At 41.4% G+C, this 15,842-nt stretch overlaps 1 protein-coding gene across 6 annotated transcripts in view; it reads right to left on the bottom strand.

Annotated features, from left to right (window-relative positions):
• Positions 1–15,842, bottom strand: part of tanc2b (tetratricopeptide repeat, ankyrin repeat and coiled-coil containing 2b) — a 163,547-nt gene that overhangs the window by 132,184 nt on the left and 15,521 nt on the right. For 5 of the 6 annotated variants that reach the window (XM_025909851.1, XM_005458166.3, XM_025909853.1 and 2 more), the window contains exon 2: positions 12,385–12,488. The exons of the other annotated variant lie outside the window; for it this stretch is intronic. The gene's annotated coding sequence lies outside the window, so the exon portion shown is untranslated. The remainder of the gene's footprint in view (positions 1–12,384; positions 12,489–15,842) is intronic. 6 annotated transcript variants of the gene reach the window in all.

Below are 15,842 nucleotides of genomic sequence, written 5' to 3'. Positions count from 1 at the left end.
TTGCATGCCTTCTTTGTAATCTCTTTAACAGGTGGACAGTGCAGAAGTAGGTATTTGTCAGTGATAAATGTAAAAGCATTTTTCTCGGCAGACATCAAAGTGACAGCAGCAGAGCTCTGATTTTAAAAGGTTGTGAATGCGCTACTTTAATGCTACCTCGCTTCTCTGTGGTCGCTCCTGTGAACAATAACAGAAAACTGAGTGGCTGAGCAGCGGTGTGACCAGACCTTTGCAGAGAGCAGGTAGAAAGGAAGCGATGATGGAGGAGGAATGAGCTTCATGGGATTTTCCTAATTGTGATGCTAAGGGTAATGGGACTACTCTGATGTAAAGACTTAGGGAAGCTAATAAGGTTAAATACATAAGCGTGCATTCTTAAATTTTTACCATTTCCGCTACAAATGACACTAGATGATGCTAAAAGGTCAAAGACGGAGTTAAATATGGTATTTGCCTGGAGAGACAGATTAATGGTGGTTAAATGAGACAGTTCAATTAATCCTACTGACTGCAGCTTCCAGTCCTCCCTCCTCTTCTCTTCTTCATCCTGTCTCTTCATTCAGAGACCTCACTGCTACACCTGCTGGCCATTTCGGAGTGCTGCTACTGCAACACATGCATTGAAATGACTGAGCATGGGTGATAGGAGATGTATTAATGAAATGAAACATCTAAACCTAATCTAAATAATAGGCTTTCATCTTTGTTCCTGACATATGACACTGATGTGTCAATCATCTATCTTGTAGAATGCACAGGAAATTTTGGTTTTGCATAAATCCTCCATTTGTATGCCCGTGGCTCCTTAATCATGCTCAAACAAACACACCAGAGCTTCGGGAAGAAGAATGTTTCGATGTTTGACAGGCAGCTTAAAGGGGCAAATAGAGTCGTGACACGAGGACGGAAGGTCATTCTGCAGACAGCCGCTAAAGGCAGGTAATCAACATTGGCAGAAGTGCACATTTGCATTAAGATGGAAGCGTTTAAAAATCAGTCGGTGTCTCTGCTCTGTGCAGGCGCTCAAATTAAATTGTAAGAATTAAATCGGCTGAGGTGCCATACCCTCCCCGGTTCTCACTCATTCCTCATCTCCCTGTTGATCATGGCTTGGATTTACATCAGGCTAGGATCTTCTTGGTGCTCCAAGTGACATTTGAAAGATGGAGCCATTGATGTAATCACACTCCATGCGGCAACAGCACAACAGATTAAGTAAATGATGATTTTTGTGAAGGCAGCTGTATAAAACCGTACTGTATTACATATAAAAAGCATTCATCGCTGACATTTCATGTTTTTCAAAACAAAAATCACAGTAAATGCAATAACGGCTTCATTTTACACCGATTAACAGCTGCAAGTTTTACTGTGCCAACTGGTTTGTACTAATAAATAGGCTGAGCTTGTTTGATATTATGATTAAATACACACAAAAAAGTGCACTTACTGAAATAGGCCCTTAAGGTAGCTGCTGTTTTATAACCTATGCCAAAGCCCTTCCATTAAATATATTACATTTTCAACAATTTCTAATATTGTTGAGGTTTTTCTACCTATTCTTTAAATTCCTCAAACTATCTCTGAAGAACCCACAGGACAGGGAATTAATATTGCAAAATTAAATTAAAATAGGGGAACAAATCTATGCAACAGCATTAAAATGAGAGCTATTAACATTGTTGCTGATCATCATCAAATGATCACAACAGTCCCAGTGACTCAGTGTTGTAAAAGAAAAAAAGAAACTTACCAAAGAAGTGTGAATACTCTTTTAAATGAAAGCACAAAATGGCTAGGATAACTTCTAATAACATTCCCACACATCGTGTCCTGGCTCAGCTGTCACATGGTTCCAGTGCCAGCCCGAAGCTGGTTTCACACAGAATTAACTAACTCTGCTTCCCTCTGCGCTGTCAGCTCATTCTGCCTGACATGAGCAGGCTTCAAATGATACCCAAATGTGTTGATTTGGCCACTTCAAGGGAAGCGCTAAACAACCGAGTACGACTCCTATTTCAAGTTGATGTGTGCATCCAAATTAAATTCATTTTCCTAAAAAGCTTGACAACATGTCACTTAGCCGGAGGCCTTGTAGTAACTTTGTATCTCTGCGTACCAGAGCCAGATAGTGTTGGACTTCCTTGCCTTAGGCTGCTGTGTATGAAGTGCGGCTTACTGGTTGATAGGCTTAGCATGGTTTCTAAGTGGAGTAAAGGCACGAGGGGGCTTACTGGCTTCCTTCATGAATCCACAGAGTTACAAAGGTCTTCATCTGAGAAAAACTTTGAAGTGAATAGAGAAGAAACACAGCAGCTTTATTGGATAACACCAAAGTGAACCCTTGGACACACACAGAGATGACTGAGGCTGAAACGCACTGCAGACAACACATTAAAGCTTCGACCGTATATTTAAAAAATGCTTGTGCTTTACTTTGTCTTGCAAAGATCATCTAGTTAAAACAAGCAAGCGTTTTATGCAGTCTCCAGAGGCTGAATCTGACTGAGAACAAGAAGGATACTGTGACCCACCTTTTTAACTAATAAGGACAATATATATATTTTTTTTCATTAATAATAAACACCATACTGTATAAAATACCATTTCAAAATCATGACCGAGACTATAAACTCATCAGGGAAGTGTTTATTTTGGTTGTTTTTGAAGCGCTCCCTGCTGGCTGTTTAAAATATATTATTAGTTAGTTTTATGCCTTTTCCTAAAATGGGTTTATTGATCACAGAGGGAATTTGGGGGTTATGCGGGGGGGGGGGGGGGGGTTCCTAGAATCCCCAAGAGGATTATTTTGCCCTTCACAGACATCAATGCAAAATGTCACACTCAAGAACTGATGGATAGATAAACATACTCTAACTTAGATAAAAGACAAATATGAATAATAATGCAGGTCTGAATGGGTCCGGGATAAAATATTTAGCCGAGGCCAGAATGGATAACACGCACATGGAGCACAAGCCGGGTTACTGGCTGACCAGAGCAGCAGGGTGAACCTTACCTGAACCGAGCAGAGTGTGGAGAACTAATCTGAGCAAGTAATGAGTGAAATTCAGAGCAGAGCAGCCGAATCAGATGGGTTTCAGGCCTGAGGAGCAGAGTTGAAGAGGTGAAGGGGCTATAGACTGAAGCATGAGAGAGAGGTCCAGTGAAGAGGAGGCAGATGTGGACAGGGTGATACATTTTCAATGTTCTACTTTAACAATATTTAATTTATTAAAATGTGTGTTTCCATTTTGTTGAAGTCAACTGTGAGGTCATTTTAAAAATTCAGGAAATGAGCTGTTCAATCTGTTTTACAGTGAGCAGTAAGTGAGTCTGTTTTTTTAAATAATGGCTTTATTTTAACAATACTGATAGTAAACTTTCTCCCAAAGTGTATTGTCATCTTTTGCATAACACTCTTCTTCTACAACAAATAAGTTATTTACATCGATTAGTTATTGTGCTCTTTGTTTGCACAGTATGTATTTATATAATGTCAGTCATTTGAAACACTAATAAGTTCCTAAAATAATCTTATGCTCACTTGTTGCTATCGTAGCAGCGATGGCTCAATTGCTGTGTGCAGTGGAAGACTTAGAGGACAGAGACATGTCATCAGTTCTAGTGTTAAGGCACGTTCATGTCAAGACCCCACACTCACATCCATCTTTTATATACAGTCAATGACTGTGCTCCACTTGATGCAATTAGCCAATTACAGTCAACCATGAAATTAAAGTAAAATTAAGTAAAAATTCAGAACTTCAACAAAGGCAAACATTAAGATAAAAGTTCCAAATTAATTTCATCCCTACTTAAAAAAAAAAAAAAAAAAAAGAAGAAGAAAGAAGTACTGAATATTACCCCACTATATCTGCCATGCGATGCACTGGATATTAACTATGGGGTATGAAACACTCCAATATGTGCATAATTTCTTGGGGATGCAGTGCTGATTCATTTACACCATGACACAAAAACCTCCACTGAGTGCTGTATAAGATGACAGACACCAAAATTAGTCATCCCTGATTGTCAGTTAGCTGAAGGTGAAGAGAAACCTGACAACGAAGGTAAAATTAAGTGTCGATCTTTATTTTTGGCATCCGCAGATAGTGCCTGTGACGTCAGGAAAACCCACAGACAGTCCACGTGTGGTATTCAACATGTCCCACGGGTATAGGGAAAAAGTTATCAGAGCTTCAGAACAAGGGTATGGTTTCAAAACCACAGGACAAGAACAGAACCGATCAATAAGGAAAGGCCATTTAACACAACAGAAGAAGAGAGACAGAGAGAGTCGTTTAGGTGTGTCAAAGGGGGTACTCACGATGACATCTGGTGCTGGCTAAATTACTTTCTCCCATTTACTGAGCTTATCCACTCATAAATAAGGCAGAAAAACAGATCCAATTGTCAAAAGTGATTGTTGACAACAGCCTCGGTTTTGTTCACGTCTGGGGAAATAAGTCTGCAAATTACACTGGCGTGGATATAAACGGGGCTCCACTGAAGCAGAGACTGAGCAAGGAGAGGAATACTTTTCCTGATGAATTATGCATTGTTCCACTTTTGTATCATCATGTATGCCACCACCACGTTCATGTTCACTCTGTGAAGAACTTTTTGTCCACTGCGAATTAGCAGCACCTCTCTCCAATCACCTTTCATGTCATCCACAGACAGTTTCTACAGGAGATGCGTTTGCAGTCAACCTGCAAACAACTGTGATTAAACAGCCAGTGTCAGATTGCAGGGACGTGGTCTCCTTTTGATGTAATCAGCAACAAAATATGTAGCTTTATCACCGACTTAAAATTTAAGTTAACTTAATCCTTTTTATCCTCCAGATTGTTAAGTCCTGAGCCATCTATACACCACCACAAAAAAAAGGCATTAGTGGGCTTCACAAGGGTAATGGTACCTTCAAGGTTGCCATTTGTAACTATAAATCTAGCTTTAAGCAGAGAGTACAAAAGGATAGAAGGAAGTGTGGGAGGGAGAGAAAACATCTTAAATTACTTGCTCTTCCAGTTCATCCCACGGCCAGATCGCTGTCACGGGTTGGACTGACGTTTGATTGAAAGTGCAGACACGGCAAACCAAGACCCAATTAGCACGTTGGCTAGCCCCTGACCCCTGATGGCAATCTGATGACTACCAATAAATGTCTGTTAGATCCCAGCCGCCATCACCGTGTGTCAATCACGTCTGGTGGCTCGGGAAGACAGAGCTATGGTTTACTCCCACACTCGCACAGAAAAACAATCCAGGCTTCAAAGAAAATTGGACATATTTTATTTATGAACACTTTCATACACGTTGGCAGTCACGCATGTCATTTTCACTTCAGCAGCAATGCATTAAGGAGCTTTAATTGAAAGATACTTAAACAGCAAGTGATTTCATTAAATGACTGATTGTTTTCTTGTGGCGTCACAATTATTTGTCTTTAGTCATTCAGACTGTTGGGTTCATGAGGATGTGCTGTGGAAATTAATGAGCTTTCACGCATAAGAAAAAGCATTTTTCATTCTGTTTAATTGAAAATGAGGCACTGTATTATTAATGTGAATACTGCATTGTCCCTGGATGAGGTCTGCTGAACAGCCATCACACACAGCGGTCAATAACATATGAATGTCTCTGAATGTGGACATGTGACTTCCTACAAGCTGAGGGTGCAGAAATCTTATGTAGATGGAACCATGTAGCATCGCCTCCAGTCCATCCTCTCTGCTCAAAGTCACAAATCTTTCACCATGCCTTAGCCATCCACATTATCACGCTGATGTAGGCCTTGCCAACCTCAGCAAAAGAAAAAGGTTCCTCTGGAGACACACCAGCCTTACACAAACTGTCTACACTGGGTCCAGTTCTAGGTTTTTGGGGACCTTATGGACATTTTTCAGGGACTCCCTCATAATCCTTAAATCAATTACACATACTTAATATAATTTATTGTGCATCACAGTTTCTCTTGGCTAAGCATAAATGGTCTCCATCTGTAATCACGTACTGTTTTAAATATTAGAGCACAATTTTTATAACTATTTTTTGTAAAGCATCCCTTGCCATTGGGTCACAGGCACCTTGGGGTTCCTTGGCCACTCTTTGAGAACCGTGTGTTTAAACAGTGCAATCGTGAGGCACCACTATAGCTCACTTGGTTGAGCAGGTGATCCATATGCCAATAGGCTGCAGGGGCCCGAGTTTGATTCTGCTACGGACCATTTCCTGCGCTCTCTCCCCATTCTCCTGTCTGCTTCCAACTGTCCAACAAAGGCTTTTAAAAAATGCCCCAAAAATTAATTTTAAAAAAATTGCCATTCAGTGTGAGAGTCTCTAATACATTTGCAGTCATTTATTGTCCTGTGAGGTTTTTCTCCTGTGCTCTCCATCCGCTATGGCTGTCACCATATGTGAGGGGAGGAGGGCTGGAAGGTCTTGGAAGAGCATTGCTGACCCCCGGACCCTTTCAGTGTAGTCAACTAAAGGGAACCAGGGCCACTAATGACCCTGCTGGATCAAAGTCAAGTGCCTCAGAAGAAGACAAGCACTGTGCATTGCTGTGTGGGCTGTTGTAGCACCTTGTATAACCGAAGGTTAAAAGGTGATACAAAAGAGCACACTTAGCAATCAAGATTATGTAGTAGCCAGTGGAGCCGGTACAGAGGAAATAAAACTGCCTGCATGTTTACCTAAACCAATCCCAACCCTTAAATCAATTTCAGATCACAAACTGGTGAATAAGTAGAAAAATGTCCCTTTGCATAAATCACCAATGATATCCATCACATTTATCTCCTCAAGATCAGAATAAAAACAGGGTTTGCTCCGGGCTGAAATAAGCATCACTACAAATATAATCTGAACATAATTAGTCCTTGTACAGTAAAGGAAATTATTGAGAATTGCCACTGTATAAATAAAACAAAATTAAATAGTCTGTGTTGCGCTATGTATGACCTTTTTAATGAACAAAAAAACTTCATTATGTTGGAGTAAATAATACTCCCCATTTGCATCATTTTACTACAGTGGTGGTGATTTTGCTTGGTGTTGCAGGAATCTTTACATCTTTGCATAAAAACCTGGAAAATGTGAAAGTGTAATCTTCACTCCGTTCATCAAAACACATCACAAGCTGTTTTATAGCCTGAACTTTATAGTTTCTGAACTTTACAGAGGAAGACTGCCAGAAAGAGAATAGCCTCAACAACGGACACTTGTTCCACAAAGTAACTGCCACATGTATGGAAGTTGTGTTTGTGGATAACATGAGAAATCCCGTGTTTCACCGAGAAGATAAGCTTTGGCTATGTGAAGATCACAGAAGTTTGGAAATCTCTTATGACCGGATGTTTTTCTCTCCGTCATCGGGGAATCTTTTTCTTTCCAAAAATGCTTTGCTTTACTTATCAAATCCTACCAAACTCCCCACTAAAAGACACTGAGGATGAAAGTGTAATACATTTAAAAAAGGTCAATCTACACCTTGCAACCCCATCCAAGAGGGACCACACACACTCTGTGCATCTACAAGATAATTTGCTCTCCTACAAAGCACAGTTGCTGCCAACTCTTTTTGTTGTTTAACATGTTAGATTCTGGGGGAGGGGCAGCAGCTGTTAGCTGAGCCCAGCTGTCAAAGATGGCTGGCATAGATGAGAGGGGAGGAGCGGATTTTGAGCAAACCTGTGCATGAACAGTCCCAAAGGAAACTCACTTTAAAAGAGTTCCCCCAACAGCCCAGATGATAACTGGATGTCTCTGTTTACCTCTGCGTCTAAGGCATATTGGCAATCCCATGCACTCATTACATCCGCTAAACACTGTGATGAAGATAAACCATGATTGACTTGGCAATGATGATGAGGTTTCGCATGGAATGTCTACGTAGTCTGCATATTCTTAAAACTCTGGTCCGACTACACACCTCACCAGCATCATTTACAAGAAAAAGTCCAGATGCTCCCGTGGTCTCGTTGCACTACGTCCAAACACAATACAACAAACTGCACAGGGCAAATTGAGGTGGACTTGGGCCACTGACTGAAAAGATTATGATTTACAGGGTAGGAGTTTTTGACCCCCCCCCTCATAATTATTATGCATGAATTGAAATGAGGAAAAAAATGTTAAGGAAACTGTGGTACAGCTCAGTCTAGACTACAATGCACATTTGCTTTCATGCTGTTCACGCCATGTTATTTCTCAAACCGTACATTAGCACAAATTGAATTCTCCGTCCTTCATTTCCTGTGTTGGAGCCTGGCTACTTCACTGTGGTCACTGTTGAGACCACTGGAAGCCGGGCAGCATTATGATGCTTAATGACACGGCTTTAAGCGGACTACGTCAGCTGTTAAAATGAAGGCTGTTAGCAACTCTAACCTGGATTTTCTCTTTCCCACTGCCACCATGGAAGATAATAATTTCAAAGTAAGACTCAGTACTTCATGTTCTTTCATAACAAAAAATATTTTTTCTAATGGCAAATATAACCAACGATAATTCATTTACCCGTTACCATGATAGCACTCTGTCCATCACAGCTTCTGTCATTTGCACTCTGGATGACAAAAATGTATATATGTATGCAGAGCTCTACTGAAAACCCAAACACAGAAATCCTCACAGGACATAAGAATAAAAAGCCTTTCGAAGCCCTTTCATGTACAACTTCTAATATGTCCCCGCCCCCCGAATGAGCAATTCGTTGCTCAAAGCCAATGCAGCTCCCTCCCACCTCAAACCACCGAGTCCAGAGTTAACCAATGTGTCCAGCTTCAAAGCCATTGGCCTAAAATGCTTTAATGAGCTGCATGACAATTACAGTACCTTGTAGCTAACAGCATCCAAGTCAGCAGACCCCCCCCCCCCCACCCACCAGACTAGCAGTGCAGACAATAGAGTCTAACAAAAAAAACAATACTGTTGTTTTTCTTAACCTGTCCACAAGGTAAATGAAAGAGAGGCTGAGATTTCTTACAAGTGTGTTTTTCAGCCAGGATCGTTCCTCTGCTTTTCAGCTGAAATAATGCAATTATGTAATCCCTCACCAGCTTCCCGCTTAACTATCCACGGCATTAGCTGGCATGCATGACTAAGCTAGAGCTGTCCCAAGCACAGAGGTAAGATAGAGGGCGAGTTATCCTTTAGGTTTCCCTATGAAAATAGATAAACATTAAATCCATCCAAAGTATTAGGAGCAGTGTACAGCCACCATGTAGCACCCCAGGGAACAGGAGCTCCCAGAGGATACACATGCAAAAACAGAGAGGACACACGAACTCCACACAGAGACCTGCCCCAGTTTGAACCCAGGCAACAGTGCTGAGAACCAAGCCACCATCCTACGGGCTGTGCAGGCTGATAGATCCACCGTCAAAGCACTTCTTGGTTTTCAGACTTCTGTTTTAATGCCTCAAGATATGCAATTTGATCATGGCCTGATGCAAGGAATCACATGCAATAGGTCACATGCAAATGGTGGATCTGACTGAGAACCTAAGGAAAATACATGGCACTATACAGACTGTTAGCTGCACTGATGGGTATCTAAACAGGTTCAGAATTTACAAACTAATGCAGTTTTAAATTAGACTTGAAAAAAACGATCAACATCATAAACTCATCAGAAAAGTCAAAAATGAAATGATAAGTAAGGTAGGTTTTCCATAGATGTCTATACAATCAGACCAGAGGAGTTCCCCCCTGCTGGCCACTAGAAAGAACTCCATTAAGGCACATTTACACTTGCCCATCATTTGAAACCCAAATCCATGTTTTACATACTGTGTGTGAGGTTAAGAGCTTTGTTTTGTGTTAAGGAATTTCTGACTGTTTTTCATTAACAAAAAGACATGCACCAGCCCATTCACAGCAGCCAGAAAGGCATTTTATTCTTTCATTCTTTGACTATTTGGCAATCGAGGTCTGTGGTTTCTGTGTTATACTCAAGTCAAAGCAATGTTCAAGCTGCCGGAAACATAACCCCTGAACATTCAAGCTACTTGGAAAATAATCCCTGGTATTATCTGCTCATAATCTTGAATGGATTTTTGACTACAAGTACAAACACGACCCAAAGTGAAACCGTTCTGGACTTACAAACTGGAGGGAAAAAAACAAAAAAACAAAAAAACAAGATCAAGCCAGCGAGGACAGCTCTCCCTCAACTTAAACAGAATTTATCTTGCCACTAAATTGGTTTGCTTCACAACTGGCTCCCAGCGTTGGCGTTTGTGGCTTTCAGTGTGTCAGATTTGACACAGCTCTCTTTCAGTAGCTGTGGGCTGTAGCTAACCACCCACACAACCCACTGGAGAGCAAGCAGATTCCCTTCACCAGCTTGACAACACTGATCATTCTCATCATTGTCCCCTCGAGCACTGAGCAGACATTTATTGCCTAAAGCATGTGACTGGTCAAAATATGACTAATACTATAGTGAGCAAGTCTATAAATGCAGTTCCTTTACTGTAAGAATGAGCTGAGGCTTATAGAAAAGTACTGAAGCAACTAGAATATAGTGCAAACCACCAACGCCTACAGTTTCCAGAGGGTTAACACCACATCACTTTGGATGACATGCACAATTGAAGCACTAGAAGCCAGCATTTTATGCGCCTGGAGATGTTGTCATATTTCTGCATCTTTGCACCAGTGACCAACGCAGGAGCCGCCACGCAACGTCAATCACAAACTGACAGGTCCGCGCTGATGGCCAAAGGGGGACAAAGCAGGCTTCCTCTGGTCCAAGCCCCGAGATTTGTGCATTTTTGACTTGTTTACCAGGACGGGCGTCCAGAAGAGGGGAAATCTAAAAGATTTGTGCATATAAATCAAATCAACCGCTCAAACAAAGAAATTCCTTCACGCGCTAAAATGTGAGTAATTCAGACCTTTGCAGCAGTTTATGATTATAATTTACGCCAGCTCCTAAACAGCACTCGCAGACTGTGTCCCTTTTGTACAGTCCCAGCTTTACAGCCGAGGAATCTCTGAGGAAGAAGAAAAGAGCCAGTGTCATGCGGTCAGAAGGCATTTTAGTCAGACAAAAATTTGTGTCAGCACTTTCTGCAAGGGAGCGAGAGGCCAGCGTTCAGAGCTGTTAGCCTCTTTCTCAGAGGAGAGCCAGGGTTTAATGGGACTACTCTTCCACTCCATTTGCCTGCTCACATCTTGCAGGCCACAGCTGCATACATGTGAGCCAGTGACTGTCGCTCTGCATACCTCTCTGCAGCCTGGGAGCTCCTGAACCCACTTTAACAGCTGACAGAAGTCTTTCATCTTCAGGCGCACACTTGAAAATCGAAACGGACTACGGACAAAACGCGCGTGGATGAGACAACACTTCGTCCTGGTAATAAGACTGCAGAGGTCACTGACAAATTACGCATTTTCTTACCTCCTTACCAGCCCTCGAAATTATCGCACCATATCCTCGTGCTGCTGTGGTCATAGTTTTTCTGACTGTGACAACACCAGAAGGTCTTGCTCTGACTTTGGATCCATTTCAGACTCAAACAACAATTTCATGGCTGGCTGGTCTCAAAGTAATTACATATGGCCTCAAGCCGGAGCATCGATCAGTACCCGGGACACTTCTGAAAAATAAGACTATTTTTGATAGACAGCTTCTTCAAGAGAAGACAGCACCTCTACCGTATGGACTATGGAAATTCACAGTGAAAAAGAAGCAGGCTCTATGTTTCATGCATTTATTTCCTGTTGACAGAGTTTTCCAAGTTAACTCACATTCCCAACTCTCCTCTCCTGAAAAACAAGTGTTACATGTTCAACTACAAAATCTTTGAATGATACAAATTTGAAAGAAACCATTTACTAGAATTAGCATCCCGTATATAGCAGCTTGAAATATAGATCCACTTAAACAAGCAAGCTGATAACTCCCAGTTTAGCCCTCTAAACCAAGGGTGTCAAACAAAGGTCTACAATCTGGCCCACAGGACACTTTTGGAAAATGTGAAGGAGGGCAGAAACTTTGCACTTTTAATTTATTTAGTATTTAGTAGTTTTACAGCTTTTCCTCCTGATAAAGACCTCCCCCATGGCAATACCACAACAGAGTCATTAAGTAAACAAATGGGGGGGGAAAGTTCCTGTTTTTTGAGGCCACAATCATTTTTTTAAAGAACATGCTCTGTATACTAACAAAAGCTTTCGGCTTTATAATTACAGGACAGTTTTTGTTCTCATTTTGTGGCCTACTTACACATTGCAAGCTTAACAACATATCTACTGTTCTGTGAGTGTTCCTATACCTCAGGACTTTTCTGTGGTGCATCTGTAGGTGTAAAAAGGTCCCAGCTACACACCGGTTCCCGTGCCATGAAACTTAAGAAGACTCACCATGAGCAGACAACAAATCCGGCTTTGAGGGCAGCGAGGCGCTACATTTCGCTGGGCTGAACCACAGTCCCAAACCCTCTCCAGAGGGGACACCCAGCAGCTCTCTACAAAGGCAATAACAGTGAAATAAAACACTTTAAGGTGAGCAATGAACTGAAAGGCCCTTGTATTGACACACAGGAGAAACAGCAGACACTATTTGACATCCGACTCAGTGGAGTGGCAAGTCTACAGAGTGAACAGCCTGACCTGTCACTGTTCACTCTGCTGTGGATCTTTTTCCAACAGAGAACACAAACAGCATTCGGGGCTACAAGGGCTGATTGTTAGGGCAGACTGGGACAGCAGACAGTTGTCATATTCCACAGGGGGTGGATTCTGACATAAAGTACTGCTTTGAAAGTTGTGATGTAGAGGCTCTAAGTAGTCTGACCGAAAGTCTGATTATGTCATTAGATGTTGAGTTAAGGACGGGGGAGAGAGGGACTGAAATATCTGTGTGGGTGATGTTAGCAGCCATGTGATTAAGACGAAAATGAGTGGGAACCGGAGAGATGTAAATGTGAACGGCTATTGTTTGGCTGCTCCCAGTGTTGAGCGTTTAAATTAACATCTTTAATACACACAGGCCACCCAGTGGTAACATTACATTACATCACATACTGCATCCCCCTTAATGCTCAAAAGTAATCTTAGGCAGCATTTATTAGCTACAGGGGACCCACTGAGCTCATTCCAACTTCATATTTTTATTTTACACTGTACAAAAGTATCCCTGCGTGATTCACAGTTTAAAATAATACTTATGCATCTCAAACTGGGACTTGGTGCAGCCTCTCACCTCATCCACTGTCTGAAAAAAAAAACAAAACCCTTTAACCCAAGACAGCAGGAAAAAGGTGGAGCACGTTTGGGAGTGTCAAGCATGGGGTAGACATGAGAGAGAAACTGAGGACAAAAGATCCGTAATGCCCTGGATAATCATTTTAAACACTCGGCATAACCAAATTTTGCAAATGTTAACTTTTCTTCCCTTAATATTATATAAATTGAGCAACCAGAGGTGTTTTTGGCAACCACCTAACAACCGTCTGTCGCTAGGGAAAAATGAGTACTCCCCAACCAGTTGCGAACAGTTGCTGAAGGCTACTGTAATATCATCTACCAAGCTTCAAGCAACGCGGGCCTAAAGACCGGTTTAATGACCCCTCTGTGAGCACCAGTTGCTATGGGAAAAGCTGTATTCCCTGAGCAGCTGGTGAGTGGTTACAAGAGGTTGTTTGCTTTTCGTAAGTGAAACTGGTTACAAAGAGATATATGGTGGCACACATAAACCTCACAATTACTTTGGTTGCTAAGCAGATTGACACAGTGACCTATAGTTTGCATGGAACTATACTTGTCTGTAAACACCAACTACACCCTATGAGGTAGTGAAACTGTTTAAGTTATGCCTTACTACTACACCTTTACTTTGAAGGTGAACTTTCTCCATTTCCTGCTTTGTGTCGCACCTTTTTTTAAAGTTTCTCTACCGTTTGGTGATTGGTTAATGAGTTTTTGCGAACACTAGTGTCATCCATGCACCACAGGCGACCAAAGAAAGGAGGTTTTTGGAACTCCCCTGCTTTTTTTCACCAATTTCACTTACACCAACCTCTAGGAAACTCTTAAAGCTGGCTGGAAAATACACGTTTTCCCCTCGGCCTGTGTAACTGAGGCCTAAACCAACTTTCTTCTGATTTACTGGTCTAGCAAGTGGCTAGGATTTCTGTGTTCTGGTAGAGCTGTGTGCCAGAGATGCCCAGAGTTGAAATTGATGCCATATGAAGCCAAGAGTATAAAAAAACCTGTCAGAAACCAAACATTTAGAGCAGCCTGAAGCCTATGCTATTGGCTTACAGGGCTTAGTTGTGCATATCCTGACCTCATTAGAAACACTGATCATGATTAATCTGAGCACCCACCATTACATCAGTATATATATAGGACAGAAAATAAGGAAAGGCATAATAGATCCAATTTAAAGTTGCACTGACCCATAGAGATTTTCAGGGACTTTTTATATTAAAACAGAAGCAGTGAGAAGACAGAAAGTGGGGGGTGGGGTTGTCACATGCGGCAAACACAACATAGCGGAAATGCTCCCAGTTTATACATGGGATGTGCAGTGTACCAAAAAAGCTACATGGAAACATGCTTAATAGCAACTTAACTAGCACGCACTTCTGGAGAGAGGACATTACTTGCACCAGTTTTTGTGAAACAAATATTTCCCTAAAAGCTTCCAGTGTGTTTTAATATATTCATTCAAGCTTTCTGAAGTCCCCATTTCAGCTCTCACGTCTCCCTCTGCCATCCTCCAGAGTCAATGTAGATAAATTTCCCACATCAACTAAGAAAAAGAAAAAGAAGGTCATTTCTGCACAAAAGACAGAAAAGAATACGGCAACACAGTAATCAAGTTTTCTCAAGGGTGTCACACAGAGTTTGAATACTTTTTTTTCCCCATTTTCTAATTATAGTTTGCACATTGCTCTCTGTAGGGAACACTTTATAAGACTTAATCTGTTTTACACCAACTTGCCAACACATTAATTAAGCTGAGCAAACCAAAAGTCTAAATAAATTACAGCAGGAATCATGAGAGGCAGTAAGAATAACTCCATCATTCTGAGTTAGACGCTTAGAAATATTTTTGTTCTGGGATTTGCAGGCTTAGAGGGGAAATCTAAATAATGTCTGTGATGCTACGCTTGGGGTAACATTTGACTTTTTTAATTGAAAGCAAACATGAAATGTTTGTGAGAGCCCACATCATGATCTTTAAATAAAATGTCATCTCCTCTATCAAACACTATTTTTTTTTTTACTGCAATTTTTCTTACTGTGAATTTCTCTGACATAACATTTCCAAAGATATCTGGTTATGCGAGTTTAGTGCGCATGCAAGTGAAACAGACTGCAGAAATGTAGCTAATGGTTCGGAGTTAGAGAAAGACAGCAGAAGCCATAGAAAGCCACTCCCCTTGTCACTCCAATCCAGAAGGGTCACATTGTTTGGGCAGCTGCCCCCCAGCAGATGATGATTAGAAGAGAAAGAAGGGCGAAACACCTCCCTGTGCTGCTTGTCTGGTTTAGAAAGATACGGATTGTTGCGGCTAAGCCTGGTGCACAAAATGAAAAAACATCCACAGAAATCCTAATCATCTGGCAGAATAAAAAGTAAATTCTCTTTTGTCTGCTGGGCTTCTGTGTTATTAGCCGAACAGGCCAAGAAATAAGATCAAAACAAATTATGTGACCAACACACTAAGTCCCCATTTCACTGATAAATAAGGCATTTAAGCCTCTCATCTCCTCCTCAAAGGCCATGAGTGTTTCAGCTTTCATGTAATACAAATGCCTCTGTGTAAAGGCTAGCACTTCATTTTTGGCTTTTCAAGCTAACATCATGA

This window comes from Oreochromis niloticus, linkage group LG8, assembly GCF_001858045.2.
Source record: "Oreochromis niloticus isolate F11D_XX linkage group LG8, O_niloticus_UMD_NMBU, whole genome shotgun sequence".
Classification (NCBI taxonomy): Eukaryota; Metazoa; Chordata; class Actinopteri; order Cichliformes; family Cichlidae; genus Oreochromis; species Oreochromis niloticus.
Note: the sequence above shows the minus strand (reverse complement) of the source record. Positions and strands in the feature narration are given on the sequence as shown.